At 59.6% G+C, this 17,500-nt stretch overlaps 1 non-coding gene across 1 annotated transcript; it reads left to right on the forward strand.

The window, feature by feature from the left end:
- Positions 1 to 13,194: 13,194 nt before the first annotated feature.
- LOC131871882 (5S ribosomal RNA) lies at positions 13,195 to 13,313 on the forward strand. The gene has a single exon (XR_009370074.1). It is a non-coding gene; the product is annotated as a 5S ribosomal RNA (ribosomal RNA).
- The last annotated feature ends 4,187 nt before the right edge of the window (positions 13,314 to 17,500 follow it).

Below are 17,500 nucleotides of genomic sequence, written 5' to 3' on the forward strand. Positions count from 1 at the left end.
ACCCGAAAACCACCGCACCGTCGATGCTCGCGACAGTCATGCCGTGAGACTGTGCACCGTGCACGCGACCGAGTAAGGCCACTCAGAGACATCCATTTCCCAGGCATATGCCCCCTACGCACTTTTGGTGGTGCACCCCGCACGAACAATCCCGCCTCGACCAGCCTGAACAATTCCCCTCTCGAAGGAAGGCCTCGGCCTTAATCGTCCACGACAAACAGCTCGACGAGGCATGAAGCACCCACGGGAGCCGGAGCATGACGATGCAGAGTCTCGGTTCACAGGAGCCTGGGAAGAACATCCCGTACGGAACCCTTTACCCGAAAACATCCGAACCGCACATGCTCGCGACAGTCCTGCCGTTAGAGAATGCACCGTGCACGCGACCGAGTAAGGCCACTCAGAGACATCCATTTCCCAGGTATATGCCCCCTACGCACTTTTGGTGGCGCAACTCGCACGAACAGTCCCACCTCGACCCCGTAAACAAGCTTTTTTGCCTCGAAGAGTTCGTCGGAGACGAAGAAGCAACCTTCAGTGCAAACGTAGCACTCTTTTGTGCAACCGCCCAAACAACGCCCCCTCTACCCTCTGTCGAAACACTCGGCATTGCTGCTCCCTAAGGTGAGCTTCTCCTCATAGGCAATTCCGCTCTTATCCGGTCACGTTTGTGTGCCCGAATTTCGCAAGGCAACCTCCATGGGACATGGAAAAGACTCGAGAAGAGAGCTCGCTCACGGGAGAGAGAAGCCAAGGAGACCACGAGAGTGCTGAGAGTGGGACAGCGCTGAATAGGCGGGAGAAGCCTGCGCGTATAAACGGAGATATATATCCAATTGCAACGAAGGAACGTGCCAAAGATCGAGAACAATGGCAGAAATGCTAGTAACGTGCACTTCGGGACCAACGCATCACCGGAAGACAACCGCCAAACATCGAAAGAGTCGCGATGCTCCGCAACCTACGTGCAAAGCGGTCGCACACCGGGTAAGGGAGTGAGAGCCCCAAACATAGCTGGGCGAGGCGCTCACTCCGCTCTTTAATATCTCGTTAATACCGCCAAGGAAATGGCACAAGCACACACACACAAGCATCCTCGGAAGAGGACAGTTCGAGTGACAGGTCAAATCCAAGAGTTCCGAAGACTACCTCCAGGAACAATCGGGAACAAGACCGATTACAAGTCGTCGAGTCTGTTACTGGGCGAACACGAGATGCGCACAGGAAATCGATCAGCCCTCACAATGGCCCAAGGCCAGAGATCGGACTGCTACGATTTACCCCAACAATCATCGTGCCACTCTTCGCAGAGAGGTGATAGACGCCAACGAGCCCGCGCATAGCAATCGAGGTGTAAAAAGGGCGTTGAAGGCAGGAAGCCTGGACGAAAGAGGCTACGAGGTCACCTCGAAGCGGTCTAAGAATCGGGCGCACTTGGGGCGACTACCAGTGCCAACCCCTTATCCCGCGGTGCGTCCGACACACAGAAATTTCCAAGGCGGCCAAGGAGCCTCCCCGCATAGCAATCGGGGTGTGAGGTTACGGATGCAGCATTGATAGCAATCGAGGTGTGAGGCGAAGGATGCAGAAGTGAGAGCCGAGGGATGTAGCAGAGATAGCAATCGGGGTGTGTGATGCAGAAGAGATAGCAATCGAGGTGTGCGGTGGGAAGGGCCCAGCAGCCAGAATGCATGAAGCGACGGATGAAGCAGTGATGACAACCGGGCTGTGAGGAGAGGAGGGATGCAGCCAAGAAAGCAATCAGGGCTCGAGGCAAGGGATGCATCAAGGATAGCAATCATGTTGTGAGGCGAGATTCCAAAGGCTAAACGTGAGAGGCTGCAGGGTCGACTCAGAGAGGTCTATGCATGTGAGAGGCTGAAAGCAAGGTCGACTCGGAGCGGTCTATGCATCGGGCGCGCTTGGGGCGACTACCAGTGCCAACCCCTTATCCCGCGACGCGTCCGACAAAGAGAACGTTCCAAGGCGGCAGAGGAGGTTACCAGCCGAAGGATGCAGTAGCAATAACAGGTATAGTTCCGCGGCGGCCGAGAAGACTCACCGCATAGGAATCGGGATGCGAGGCGAGGGATGCGGCGGGAAGGCCCCGACGGCTAAACGGAAGAGGCTGCAGGGCCGCCTCGGAATGGTCCAAGCATCGGATGCGATTGGGACGACTACCAGTGCCAACCCCTTATCCCGCGATGCGTCCGATACACAGATAGTTCCAAGGCGGCCGAGGAGCCTCACCGCATATCAATCGGGGTGCGAGGCGAGGGATGGGGCGGGAAGGCCCCAACGGCTAGACGGAAGAGGCTTCAGGGCCACCTCGGAATGGTCCAAGCATCGGACGCGCTTGGGGCGACTGCCAGTGCCAACCCCTTATCCCGCGATGCGTCCGATACACAGATGGTTCCAAGGCGGCCGAGGAGCCTCACCGCATAGCAATCGGGGGTGCGAGGCGAGGGATGGGGCGGGAAGGCCCCAACGGCTAGACGGAAGAGGCTTCAGGGCCGCCTAGGAATGGTCCAAGCATCGGACACGCTTGGGGCGACTACCAGTGACAGCCCCCTATCCCGCGATGCGTCCGATACGAAGATGGTTCCAAGGCGGCCGAGGAGCCTCACCGCATAGCAATCGGGGTGCGAGGTGGGGGATGCGGCGAGATGGCCCCAACGGCTAGACGGAAGAGGCCACAGGGCCGCGTCGGAATAGTCCAAGCATCGGACGCGCTTGGGGCGACTACCAGTGACAACCCCTTATCCCGCGATGCGTCCGATACGAAGATAGTTCCAAGGCGGCCGAGGAGCCTCACCGCATAGCAATCGGGGTGCGAGGTGGGGGATGCGGCGAGATGGCCCCAACGGCTAGACGGAAGAGGCTGCAGGGCCGCCTCGGAATAGTCCAAGCATCGGACGCGCTTGGGGCCACTACCAGTGACAACCCCTTATCCCGCAATGCGTCCGATACGAAGATAGTTCCAAGGCGGCCGAAGAGCCTCACCGCATAGCAATCGGGGTGCGAGGTGGGGGATGCGGCGAGATGGCCCCAACGGCTAGACGGAAGAGGCCACAGGGCCGCCTCGGAATAGTCCAAGCATCGGACGCGCTTGGGGCGACTACCAGTGACAACCCCTTATCCCGCGATGCGTCCGATACGAAGATAGTTCCCAGGCGGCCGAGGAGCCTCACCGCATAGCAATCGGGGTGCGAGGCGAGGGATGCGGCGAGATGGCCCCAAAGGCTAGACGGAAGAGGCTGCAGGGCTGCCTCGGAATAGTCCAAGCATCGGACGCGCTTGGGGCGACTACCACTGCCAACCCCTTATCCCGCGATGCGTCCGATACACAGATAGTTCCGAGGCGGCCGAGGAGGTGGGGGATGCAGCGAGATGGCCCCAACGGCTAGACGGAAGAGGCTGCAGGGCCGCCTCGGAATAGTCCAAGCATCGGACGCGCTTGGGGCGACTACCAGTGACAACCCCTTATCCCGCGATGCGTCCGATACACAGATAGTTCCGAGGCGGCCAAGGAGCCTCACCGCATAGCAATCGTGGTGCGAGGTGGGGGATGCGGCGAGATGGCCCCAACGGCTAGACGGAAGAGGCTGCAGGGCCGCCTCGGAATGGTCCAAGCATCGGATGCGCTTGGGGCGACTACCACTGCCAACCCCTTATCCCGCGATGCGTCCGATACACAGATAGTTCCAAGGCGGCCGAGGAGCCTCACAGCATAGCAATCAGGGTGCGAGGCGAGGGATGCGGCGAGAAAGCCCCAACGGCTAGAGGGAAGAGGCTTCAGGTCCGCCTCGGAATGGTCCAAGCATCGGACGCGCTTGGGGCGACTACCAGTGACAACCCCTTATCCCGCGACGCGTCCGATACACAGATAGTTCCAAGGCGGCCGAGGAGCCTCACCGCATAGCAATCGGGGTGCGAGGCGAGGGATGCGGCGAGAAGGACCCAACGGCTACACGGAAGAGGCTTCGGGGCCGCCTCGGAATGGTCCAAGCATCGGACGCGCTTGGGGCGACTACCAGTGACAACCCCTTATCCCGCGACGCGTCCGATACACAGATAGTTCCAAGGCGGCCGAGGAGCCTCACCGCATAGCAATCGGGGTGCGAGGCGAGGGATGCGGCGAGAAGGACCCAACGGCTACACGGAAGAGGCTTCGGGGCCGCCTCGGAATGGTCCAAGCATCGGACGCGCTTGGGGCGACTACCAGTGACAACCCCTTATCCCGCGACGCGTCCGATACACAGATAGTTCCAAGGCGGCCGAGGAGCCTCACCGCATAGCAATCGGGGTGCGAGGCGAGGGATGCGGCGAGAAGGACCCAACGGCTAGACGGAAGAGGCTTCGGGTCCGCCTCGGAATGGTCCAAGCATCGGACGCGCTTGGGGCGACTACCAGTGACAACCCCTTATCCCGCGACGCGTCCGATACACAGATAGTTCCAAGGCGGCCGAGGAGCCTCACCGCATAGCAATCGGGGTGCGAGGCGAGGGATGCGGCGAGAAGGACCCAACGGCTAGACGGAAGAGGCTTCGGGTCCGCCTCGGAATGGTCCAAGCATCGGACGCGCTTGGGGCGACTACCAGTGACAACCCCTTATCCCGCGACGCGTCCGATACACAGATAGTTCCAAGGCGGCCGAGGAGCCTCACCGCATAGCAATCGGGGTGCGAGGCGAGGGATGCGGCGAGAAGGACCCAACGGCTAGACGGAAGAGGCTTCGGGTCCGCCTCGGAATGGTCCAAGCATCGGACGCGCTTGGGGCGACTACCAGTGACAACCCCTTATCCCGCGACGCGTCCGATACACAGATAGTTCCGAGGTGGCCGAGGAGCCTCACCGCATAGCAATCGGGGTGCGAGGCGAAGGATGCGGCGAGAAGGACCCAACGGCTAGACGGAAGAGGCTTCGGGTCCGCCTCGGAATGGTCTAAGCATCGGACGCGCTTGGGGCGACTACCAGTGACAACCCCTTATCCCGCGACGCGTCCGATACACAGATAGTTCCAAGGCGGCCGAGGAGCCTCACCGCATAGCAATCGGGGTGCGAGGCGAGGGATGCGGCGAGAAGGACCCAACGGCTAGACGGAAGAGGCTTCAGGGCCGCCTCGGAATGGTCCAAGCATCGAACGCGCTTGGGGCGACTACCAGTGACAACCCCTTATCCCGCGACGCGTCCGATACACAGATAGTTCCGAGGCGGCCGAGGAGCCTCACCGCATAGCAATCGGGGTGCGAGGCGAGGGATGCGGCGAGAAGGACCCAACGGCTAGACGGAAGAGGCTTCAGGGCCGCCTCGGAATGGTCCAAGCATCGGACGCGCTTGGGGCGACTACCAGTGACAACCCCTTATCCCGCGACGCGTCCGATACACAGATAGTTCCGAGGCGGCCGAGGAGCCTCACCGCATAGCAATCGGGGTGCGAGGCGAGGGATGCGGCGAGAAGGACCCAACGGCTAGACGGAAGAGGCTTCAGGGCCGCCTCGGAATGGTCCAAGCATCGGACGCGCTTGGGGCGACTACCAATGACAACCCCTTATCCCGCGACGCGTCCGATACACAGATAGTTCCGAGGCGGCCGAGGAGCCTCACCGCATAGCAATCGGGGTGCGAGGCGAGGGATGCGGCGAGAAGGACCCAACGGCTAGACGGAAGAGGCTTCAGGGCCGCCTCGGAATGGTCCAAGCATCGGACGCGCTTGGGGCGACTACCAGTGACAACCCCTTATCCCGCGACGCGTCCGATACACAGATAGTTCCGAGGCGGCCGAGGAGCCTCACCGCATAGCAATCGGGGTGCGAGGCGAGGGATGCGGCGAGAAGGACCCAACGGCTAGACGGAAGAGGCTTCAGGGCCGCCTCGGAATGGTCCAAGCATCGGACGCGCTTGGGGCGACTACCGTTGCCAACCCCTTATCCCGCGATGCGTCTGATACACAGATAGTTCCGAGGCGGCCGAGGAGCCTCACCGCATAGCAATCGGGTTGCGAGGCAGATTATTGGGAAGGGAACCCCCTGGGATGCGGCTCAAGCAGTGCCCAAAGGGACTGGAATGCGGAATCACATCGAGAGACCCAAATGCTATACGAGGGCTCAAATCGAATTATCGATTTGGCCACGACATGGACGCATCGGAACGACTACCTTTGCCGAACCACTCGCAATTGCATCCATACCGAAACCAATAGACATTTCCGTTAGAGCCCTCGCATAGCATTCGGGAATCTCGCATGCCCCTCTAAATCGACCAATGCTGGCGCTCAATGAAAATCCGAGCGCTACCACCGTTCGAGCGCCAGCATTGGTCGAGTTAGAGGGGCACGGGGGAGAATGCTCCAGTCAACACCTCCCCTATATAAGTTATTTGTCCGATTCTCGCACAACCGTAGTCTGCCTCGTCGAATCAAACAACGGTCCCAGATTCCGACTTCCGTTCCGTAGAGACCCAAAAGCTAGATGGAGGCTCGCAAGAAAGAGAGTCGGCGCATAGCAATCGGGTTTCTCGAACGTTTAGGGACCGAGCTCACTTGCGGATAGGGCAAAATCCGCCAAGCAACCCAAAAGCTAGACGGGGGCTCGAATCGAATCGCCTAGGCGGCCACAACAACGACGTGTTGGATCGACTACCAGTGCCAAACCATTCAGCAAGACTAGTCTGTGTCGAGGCCGGATAGAGATTCTCAGAGAGCGCCCGCATAGCATTTAGGAGACCTGCCGCGTCCCTCACACTCGACAAATGGTGGTGCACGTTTATAAATCCGAGCGATCCCAACCCTTTCAAGCACCAACATCGGTCGAGATAGAGGGGCACGGAGGGGGCTGCGTGAGACAACACAGTCCCCTATATAAGTTATTTGTCCGATTCTCACACATCCGAAGAATGGTCATCAAATCGGACAACAGCCCAAACTTCCGACTTCCGTCCCAGAAAGCCCAAGAGCTATCTAAAACGTTCATGGCCGGAACTCGATCGCGGCTATACCAGTCCGCCAAGCAACCCAAAAGCTAGACTGGAGCTCTAGTCGAATCACCTCTGTGGCCATTGCAAGGACGTGTTGGAGCGACTACCATTGCCGAACCATTCCGCAGGTCGAGTCCATACCAAGGCCGCATAGAGATTCACGATGAGCTCCTGCATAGCAATCAGGAGACTTGCCGTGTCCATCACAATCGATAAATCCTGGTGCAAGATTTTTGCATCCGAGCGCTCCAACCAGTCGAGCACCAGCATCAATCGACATAAACGGGCACGGGGGGAGGATGCTCGAGAACACTACCTCCCCTATATAAGTTATTTGTCCGATTCTCAAGCAGCCGAAGTCTGGTCATCGAATCGGGTCAAAGACCACAACTTCCGACTTTACCCACAATGCAAGTCATCGAATCGAACATCGGCCCCCGAGTCGGACTCCATGCGTATGTCAGGTCATCGGACCCAAATTCCGCCTTCCTGCGCATGGCGGGCCATCAATATCAACTCGGTCATCGGACCCAAACTCCGCCTTTTTGCGTATGGCACGCCTTCAAATCGGTCATCGGACCCAAATTCCGCCTTCCTGTGCATGGCGGGCCATCAACATCAACTCGGTCATCGGACCCAAATTCCGCCTTTCTGCGCATGGCACGCCATCAACTCGGTCATCGGACCCAAATTCCGCCTTCCTGCGCATGGCAGGTCATCGGACACAAATTCAGACCTCGCCAATATGCCTACGTATCGAATCGGTCATCGGACCCAACTTCCGACTTCATCCATACTGTAGGGTCTTTGAGGTTGGCGCGGTGCGCTCAACCCAGGGAGTCGACCCATCGAAGCATACACCTCCCCTATATAAGCTATTTGTCCGATTCCCACACCTGTGTAGTTTGCACCTCTGACCAGGACATCGACCCCAACTTCCGAACTCGACTGCAACGACGGCACCAGCGCCTTGGTGCGCACCTTGCGACGCACAGTCCCAACATTCGCCTTCCTGCACATGGCAGGTCATCGGACCCAAATTCCGACCTCGCGAGTATGCCTACATATCGAATCGGTCATCGGACCCAACTTCCGACTTCATCCATACCGTAGGGTCTTTGAGGTTGGCGCGGTGCGCTCAACCCGGGGAGTCGACCCAACGAAGCATACACCTCCCCTATATAAGCTATTTGTCCGATTCCCACACCTGTGTAGTTTGCACCTCCGATCAAGACATCGACCCCAACTTCCGAACTCGCCTCCAACGACCGAACCAGCGCCTTGGTGCGCACCTTGCAACGCACAGTGCCAACATTCGCCTTCCTGCACGTGGCAGGTCATCGGACCCAAATTCCGACCTCGCGAGTATGCCTACATATCGAATCGGTCATCGGACCCAACTTCCGACTTCATCCATACCGTAGGGTCTTTGAGGTTGGCGCGGTGCGCTCAACCCGGGGAGTCGACCCAACGAAGCATACACCTCCCCTATATAAGCTATTTGTCCGATTCCCACACCTGTGTAGCTTGCACCTCCGATCAGGACATCGACCCCAACTTCCGAACTCGACTAAAAAGACCGCACCAGCGCCTTGGTGTGCACCTTGCAACGCACAGTGTCAACATTCGCCTTCCTGCACATGGCAGGTCATCGGACCCAAATTCCGACCTCATGAGCATACCTACTAATCGAATTGGTCATCGGACCCAACTTCCGACTTCATCCATACCGTAGGGTCTTTGAGGTTGGCGCGGTGCGCTCAACCTGGGGAGTCGACCCATCGAAGCATACACCTCCCCTATATAAGCTATTTGTCCGATTCCGACACCTGTGTAGTTTGCACCTCCGCTCAGGACATCGACCCCAACTTCCGAACTCGCCTGCAACGACCGAACCAGCGCCTTGGTGCGCACCAAAAGTGCGCACTTTTGGAGGGCACTTTTGTGCGCTCCAAAGGTGCGCACTTTTGGAGGGCACTTTTCTGCGCTCCAAAGGTGCGCACTTTTGGAGGGCACTTTTTGGAGGGCACTTTTCTGCGCTCCAAAGGTGCGCACTTTTGGAGGGCACTTTTTGGAGGGCACTTTTCTGCGCTCCAAAGGTGCGCACTTTTGGAGGGCACTTTTTGGAGGGCACTTTTCTGCGCTCCAAAGGTGCGCACTTTTGGAGGGCACTTTTTGGAGGGCACTTTTCTGCGCTCCAAAGGTGCGCACTTTTGGAGGGCACTTTTTGGAGGGCACTTTTCTGCGCTCCAAAGGTGCGCACTTTTGGAGGGCACTTTTCTGCGCTCCAAAGGTGCGCACTTTTGGAGGGCACTTTTTGGAGGGCACTTTTCTGCGCTCCAAAGGTGCGCACTTTTGGAGGGCACTTTTCTGCGCTCCAAAGGTGCGCACTTTTGGAGGGCACTTTTTGGAGGGCACTTTTCTGCGCTCCAAAGGTGCGCACTTTTGGAGGGCACTTTTGTGCACTCCAAAGGTGCGCACTTTTGGAGGGCACTTTTCCTGTGCTCCAAAGGTGCACACCTAGGTGAGCACCTTCGACCACACCTTGTAGCACACCAAACTCTGACTTTCGACTTCATCCGCAATGCAGGGTCTTTGAGGTTGGCGCAATGCGCACAACCAGGGGAGTCGACCCATCAAACCCAACACCTCCCCTATATAAGCTATTTGTCTGATTCTCATACATGCGTAGCCTGCAGGAGCAATTAGGACATCGACCCCAACTTTCGGCTTCTAAACGAAAACAAGGTCTTTGAGGTTGGTGTAATGCGAACAACTAGGGGAGTCAACCCATCAAACCCAACACCTCCCCTATATAAGCTATTTGTCTGATTCTCATACATGTGTAGTCTACAGGAGCAATTAGGACATCGACCCCAACTTTTGACTTCTTAACGAAAACAAGGTCTTTGAGGTTGACGTAATGCGCACAACCAGGGGAGTCGACCCATCAAACCCAACACCTCCCCTATATAAGCTATTTGTCCGATTCTCATACATGTGTAGCCTGCAGGAGCCATTAGGACATTGACCCCAACTTTTGACTTCTTAACGAAAACAAGGTCTTTGAGGTTGGCGTAATGCGCACAACCAAGGGAGTTGACCCATCAAACCCAACACCTCCCCTATATAAGCTATTTGTCTGATTCTCATACATGTGTAGCCTGCAACAACGATTAGGACATCCACCCCAACTTCTGAATTCGTCTGCGTTGACCGCACCAAAGGTGCACGCCTTGGTGCTCACCAAAATCCGACTTCCGACTTCTTCTGCTATGCGGGGTCTTTGAGGTTGGCGCAGTGCGCACAACCAGGGGAGTCAACCCACCGAATGCAACACCTCCCCTATATAAGCTATTTGTCTGATTCTCATACATGCGTAGACTGCAGCAATGATTAGGACATCCACCCCAACTTTTGACTTCTTAAACAAGACAGGGTCTTTGAAGTTGGTGCAGTGCACACAACCAGGGGAGTCGACCCATCAAACGCAACACCTCCCCTATATAAAGCTATTTGTCCGATTCTCATACGTGTAGTCTGCAGCAGCGATTAGGACATCGACCCCAACTTCCGAATTCGTTTGCATTGACCGCACCAAAGGTGCACGCCTTGGTGTGCACCCTGGAGTGCACTTTGGTGCTCACCTCGGTGCACACTTTGGTGTGCACCTCGGTGTGCACCAAAGGTGCGCACCTTGGAGCGCACCAAAGGTGTACACTTTGGAGCGCACCACATAGGGTCTTTGAGAGGTTGGCGCAGTGCGCACACCAAGGTGGGTGTTGAGGTGCGTGCCGAGGTGGGTGGGTGCTAGGGTGCGCTCCATGGTGGGTGCCAGGGTGGGTGCGTGCTAGGGTGGATTCCAAAGAGGGTCATAGGGTGGGTGCCAAGGTGGGTTGGTGATATAGTGGGTTCAAAGGTGGGTACTAGGGTGGGTTCCAAGGTGGGTCACAAGTTGGGTGCCAGGATGCGTGGGTGTTAGGTTGGGTGCCAAGGTGGGCTCCTGCGTGGGTGGGTGCTAGGGTGGGTTTCAAGGTGGACGCGAGGGCGGGTGCCAAGGTGGGTAACAAGTTGGGTGTTAGGATGGGTGAGTGCTAGAGTGGGTGCCAAGGTGGGTGGGTGCTAAGGTGGATGCCAAGGTGGTTCACAGGGTGGGTGGGTTCTAGGGTGAGTTCCAAGGTGGGTCACAGGTTCAGTGCTAGGGTGGGTGTCAAGGCGGGTGTCGAGGTGCCTGGGTGCTAGGGTGTGGATGCCAATGTGGGTCATAGGGTGGGTACTAGGGTGGGCTGCAATGTGGGTGCCAAGGTGGGTAACATGCTCGGTGGGTTCTAAATTGGGTGCCAGGGTGGGTGTGCACCCACCTTGCCCGAGGTGGGTGCCAAGGTGCCAGTGTGGGTGGGTGCTAAGGTGGATGCCAAGGTGGGTGAGAAGGTGGGTGATAGGTTGAGTGGTAGGATGGGTGGGTGCCAAGATGGGTCACAGGGTGGGTGCAAGGGTGGGTAGGTGCTAGGGTTGGTGTCAGGGTGGGTGGGTGCTAGGTTGGGTTCCAAGGTGGGTGCGAGGGTGAGTGTCAAGGTGGGTCACAGGTTAGGTGCTAGGATGGGTGAGTGCTAGGGTGCAAAGGTGCCAGGGTGGGTGCTAGGATGGGTCGATGCTAGGGTGAGTGGCAAGGTGGGTCCACAAGTGTCAAGGTGGGTGCCGAGGTGGGTGCCAAGTCGGCGACTGCTATGGTGGATGCCAAGGTGGGTCACGGGGTGGGTGCCAAGTTGCTAGGTTGGGTTCCAAGGTGGGTGCCAACGTGGGTGCTAGGGTGCGTGGGTTAAAGGGTGTGTCACAACGTGGGTGCCAGGATGGGTGCGCACCCACACTGGCCAAGACGGGTGCGGGTGCAAGGTTGGGTTCCAAGCCCGGTCACAGGCTGGGTGCTAGGATGGGTGGGTGCCAAGGTGGGCACCAGGGTGGGTGCACCCACCCTGGCCAAGGTGGGTCACGGGGTGGGTCCTAGGGTGGGTAACGGGGTGGGTACTAAGGTGCGTGCCAAGGTGGGTCATAGGGTGGGTGCCAAGGTGGGCACCAGGGTGGGTGTGCACCAACCCTAGCCAGGGTAGGTCACGGGGTGGTTGTCGGGGTGGGCGTCAAGGAGCCAAGGTGGGTGGCAAGTAGCCAAGTTGCGTGCCAAGGTGGGTGTCGGGGTGGGTGCCAAGGATCCAAGGTGGGTGCCAAGGAACCAAGGTGGGTGTCTGGGTGGGTGCCGAGGTGGGAGCCAGGGTGGGTCCCAAGGTGAGTGCAAAGGTGGGTGCCAGGGTCAAGGTGAGTGCCAATGTGGGTTCCAAGGTGCCAGGGTCAGGGTGAGTGCCAATGTGGGTTCAAAGGTGCTAAGTTGGGTGCGAGGTTGGGTGCGAGGGTGGGTGGGTGCCAAGGTGTGCTAGGTGGAAGCCCGGGTGGGTCGGCATCCCATGGGTGTCGAGTTGGGTGCCTGATGGGTGCTTCTTGTCAAGTTTTAGTCGTCGGGACTCATTTCGAGCCTTAGAGGTCGTTTCTTGTCCGGTTGCCCTGTCTTCGACCTGGGAACCCAATTTTGGTCCTCGGGTCCCATTTTTTTTTGTCTCGCATCCCACTTTTGGCCTGTGGCCTTTTCGGGGTCGATTCTCGTTTTGGGCATCAGAGCATGTTTCTTCTCCTAAAACCCAATATTTGTTTATTAAGTCTCGGAACACATTTTTGTTCTCGTGGACCCATCATGGGTCTTGGAACGCATTTGTGGTCCTTGGGTCCCATTTTGCATCCCGAAACTTGTGTTTTGGTGCTTGATCCCTATTTTGGGTGCCCACCTTGCACCAAGTGCGCACCCGGGGCAAACCGAGCGCCTTGGTGCACCGGGGCAAGATCGAGCGTGCACCCGAGGCGCCCCGAACATGCACCAAGGTGCACTCGGCCCACATGTGAGCGCAGGTCGTTGCGCCCGAGGTGGTGTGTGGGCACCGCGTTGCAGACGGGACACTGCACGCACACGACGCCCCCTCCAGGTGCACGCACGTAGGCCGGGCCGGGTGCACACCCGACGCCCTAGCAAGGTGCGCGCACCCGGGCAGGGCTCACACTTGGCGAACGGGGCGCACTTCGCGAGGGAGGGTGTGCACCTCGACGGGGGTGGGTGGCCGGGGTGGATTCGCACGTGGGTCGCGGTTTGCTAAGTACACACTGCGACAAGCTCATAACGGGTGCGATCATACCAGCGTTAGTGCACCGGATCCCATCAGAACTCCGCAGTTAAGCGCGCTTGGGCCGGAGTAGTACTGGGATGGGTGACCTCCCGGGAAGTCCCGGTGTTGCACCCTTTTTTAGTTTTTCGCCGGGCGTCGCAATGCTATTTGAATAAACCTTTTGCCCGTTTGCGTTCTCGTCGGGGCCGGGCCGGGCCGGGGTGCGCTGCCCGCACTACCGCGCGCGCGGGGGCGACACCGAGCGCGCACCCGAGGCGCCCCGAGCACACAGGCCACGGTGCAACCCGGGCGTTGTGCGCGCACCCCGGTGCGCCCGAGGTGCTGCGCGCGCACCCAGGTGAAATCGGTGTGCACCTCGGCCAGTGCGCGCTCGGTCGAGTCGCGCACGTTGGCCAAGGTGCACGGTGATGTTTCTTACTCTAAGGTTCCGCACCAGACGCCCGGGACAGGTGAGCGAAGCTGGGCGGGGCCGGGTGCGCGGCCGAGGCAGGTGCACGCAGCTGGAGAGAGCTTTGGAGCACACTTCGGAGCGCACCAATGATGCGCTCCATTCAAAAGTTTCCTGAAAAGGCAAAAAAAGTTGAGATTATAGAATTTCCCACTTGAGAGATTGTAAAAAAAAAAAATTTAAAATGAAGGAAACGCGGGTGCCAAGGTGTGCGCAGCCCAGCCCACCCTGGCGAAGGTGCACGCAAGGTGCGCACCCGAGGCAAACCGGACAATTAACCCAACTTTCGACTTCGCGCGCACCTTGGAGCGCACTTCGGAGCGCTCCTTGGTGCGCACCAATCTTGGGCACCTCGGAGTGCACCATGGCGCCCACCAAGGTGCGCACCCGGGGCAAACCGAGCTCCGACTTCGTGCGCACCTTGGAGCGCACGAAAGGTGCGCACCATGGCGCCCACCAAGGTGCGCAGCCCAGCCAAGGCGTGCGCATCAAGGTGCGCACCCTGGCGAAGGTGCGCACCCGGGGCAAACCGAGCTCCGACTTCGTGCGCACCTTGGAGCGCACAAAAGGTGCGCAACCCAGCCAAGGTGTGCGCACCCCGGTCAAACCGAGCTCCGAATCGTGCGCACCAGAGGTGCACGCCATCGTGCGCACCTTGGAGCACACTTCGGAGCCCTCCTTGGTGCGCGCCGATGTTGCGCACCTCGGAGCGCACCCGGGGAAAACAATGCAATTAACCCGACTTTCGACTTCGTGGGCACCTCGGAGCGCTCTCGGGTTCGCACCTCGGAGCACACCGAGGTGCGCACCTTTGATGCGCTGCCTTCACCAATTTCCAGAAAAGGCAAGAAAACATTGAGAAGGTGTGCGCACCGAGGTGCCCACCCTGGCGAAGGTGCACGCGAGGTGCGCACCCGGGGCAAACCGGGCTCCGACTTCGTGCACGCCGCACCTTGGAGCACACTTCGGAGCGCTCCTTGGTGCGCACCAGGGCGCGCAACCCAGCCGAGGTGCCCACCCCGGCGAAGGTGCACGCGAGGTGCGCACCCGGGGCAAACCGGGCTCCGACTTCGTGCACGCCATGGTGCCCACCGCGGCGAAGGTGCACGCGAGGTGCGCACCCGGGGCAAACCGGGCTCCGACTTCGTGCACGCCGCACCTTGGAGCACACTTCGGAGCGCTCCTTGGTGCGCACCATGGTGCCCACCAGGGCGCGCAACCCCGCCGAAGGTGCACGCGAGGTGCGCACCCGGGGCAAACCGGGCTCCGACTTCGTGCACGCCGCACCTTGGAGCACACTTCAGAGCGCTCCTTGGTGCGCACCATGGTGCCCACCAGGGCGCGCAACCCCGCCGAAGGTGCACGCGAGGTGCGCACCCGGGGCAAACCGGGCTCCGACTTCGTGCACGCCATGGTGCGCACCGCGGCGAAGGTGCGCACCCGGGGCAAACCGGGCTCCGACTTCGTGCACGCCGCACCTTGGAGCACACTTCGGAGCGCTCCTTGGTGCGCACCAGGGCGCGCAACCCAGCCGAGGTGCCCACCCCGGCGAAGGTGCACGCGAGGTGCGTACCCGGGGCAAACCGGGCTCCGACTTCGTGCACGCCGCACCTTGGAGCACACTTCGGAGCGCTCCTTGGTGCGCACCATGGTGCCCACCAGGCCGCGCAACCCAGCCAAGGTGTGCGCACCAAGGTGCACGCGAGGTGCGCACCCGGGGCAAACCGGGGTCCGACTTCGTGCACGCCGCACCTTGGAGCACACATCGGGGCGCTCCCGGGTTCGCACCGGCGTTGCGCACCGTGGTGGGCACCTCGGAGCACACCAAGGTGGGCAGCGAGGTGCGCACCTTTGATGCGATGCCTTCACTAATTTCCATAAAAGGCAAAAAAAAAACGAGATTTTAAAATTTCCGTTTTGAAAGATAGTGAGAAAAAGGGAATGCTGGTGCCATCTTGAGCCCGCCCTGGTGCGCAGCCCAGCCAAGGTGTGCGCACCAAGGTGCCCACCCTGGCGAAGGTGCGCGCCCGGGCAATTAACCCAACTTCCAACTTCGCGCGCGCCAGGGTGGGAGCGCACCCAACAACCGGGCCTGGGAAGAGCCAATGCGAGAAACCCCACCAAACGCTCTGACAAAAAAAGAGGGGGCGCTCCAGTAACCCCGCTTCGGAGCGCACCCTGGGCAAACCCAGCCAAGGTGCCCACCCCGGCCAAGGTGCAGGCGAGGTGCGCACCCGGGGCAAACCGGGCTCCGACAACGTGCACGCCGCACCTTGGAGCACACTTCGTAGCGCTCCCGGGTGCGCACCTCAGAGCACACCAAGGTGGGCAGCGAGGTGCGCACCTTTGATGCGCTGCCTTCACTAATTTCCAGAAAAGGCAAAAAAAAAAGGAGATTTTAAAATTTCCGTTTTGAAAGATAGTGAAAAAAACGGAACGCGCGTGCCATCTTGAGCCCGCCCTGGTGCGCAGCCCAGGTAAGGTGCCCACCCTGGCAAAGGTGCGCACCCGGGCAATTAACCCTACTTCCGACTTCGTGCGCGCCAGGGTGGCAACCGGGCCTCGGAAGAGCCAATGCGAGAAACCCCACCAAACGCTCCGACAAAAAAAGAGGCGGCGCTCCAATAACCCCGCTTCGGAGCGCAGCCGGGGCAAACCCAGCCAAGGTGCCCACCCCGACGAAGGTGCACGCGAGGTGCGCACCCGGGGCAAACCGGGCTCCGACAACGTGCACGCAGCACCTTGGAGCACACTTCGAAGCACTCCCGGGTGCCCACCGGCGTTGCGCACCGTGGTGGGCAGCGAGGTGCGCACCTTTGATGCGCTGCCTTCACTAATTTCCAGAAAAAGGCAAAAAAAAATGAGATTTTAAAATTTCCGTTTTGAAAGATAGTGAAAAAAAAGGAACGCGGGTGCCATCTTGAGCCCGCCCTGGTGCGCAGCCCAGGCAAGGCATGCGCACCAAGGTGCCCACCCGAGGTGCACACCCGGGGCAAACCGGGCTCCGACTTCGTGCAGGCCGCACCTTGGAGCACACTTCGGAGCGCTCCTTGGTGCGCACCATGGTGCCCACCAGGGCGCGCAACCCAGCCAAGGTCTGCACACCAAGGTGCCCACCCCGGCGAAGGTGCACGCGAGGTGCGCACCCGGGGCAAACCGGGCTCCGACTTCGTGCACGCCATGGTGCCCACCGCGGCGAAGGTGCACGCGAGGTGCGCACCCGGGGCAAACCGGGCTCCGACTTCGTGCACGCCGCACCTTGGAGCACACTTCGGAGCGCTCCTTGGTGCGCACCATGGTGCCCACCAGGGCGCGCAACCCAGCCAAGGTGTGCGCACCAAGGTGCACGCGAGGTGCGCACCCGGGGCAAACCGGGGTCCGACTTCGTGCACGCCGCACCTTGGAGCACACATCGGAGCGCTCCCAGGTTCGCACCAGCGTTGCGCACCTTTGATGCGCTGCCTTCACTAATTTCCAGAAAAGGCAAAAAAAAACGAGATTTTAAAATTTCCGTTCTGAAAGATAGTGAAAAAAACGGAACGCGGGTGCCATCTTGAGCCCTTCCTGGTGCGCAGCCCAGGCAAGTTGTGCGCACCAAGGTGCCCACCCTGGCGGAGGTGCGCGCCCGGGGCAATCCGGGCTCCGACTTCGTGCACTACATGGTGCCCACCAAGGCGCGCAACCCAGCCAAGGTGCCCACCGCAGCGAAGGTGCACGCGAGGTGCGCACCCGAGGTGCACACCCGGGGCAAACCGGGCTCCGACTTCGTGCACGCCGCACCTTGGAGCACACTTCAGAGCGCTCCTTGGTGCGCACCAGGGCGCGCAACCCAACCAAGGTCTGCACACCAAGG

The sequence above is a fragment of the Cryptomeria japonica genome, unplaced genomic scaffold, assembly GCF_030272615.1.
Source record: "Cryptomeria japonica unplaced genomic scaffold, Sugi_1.0 HiC_scaffold_478, whole genome shotgun sequence".
Classification (NCBI taxonomy): Eukaryota; Viridiplantae; Streptophyta; class Pinopsida; order Cupressales; family Cupressaceae; genus Cryptomeria; species Cryptomeria japonica.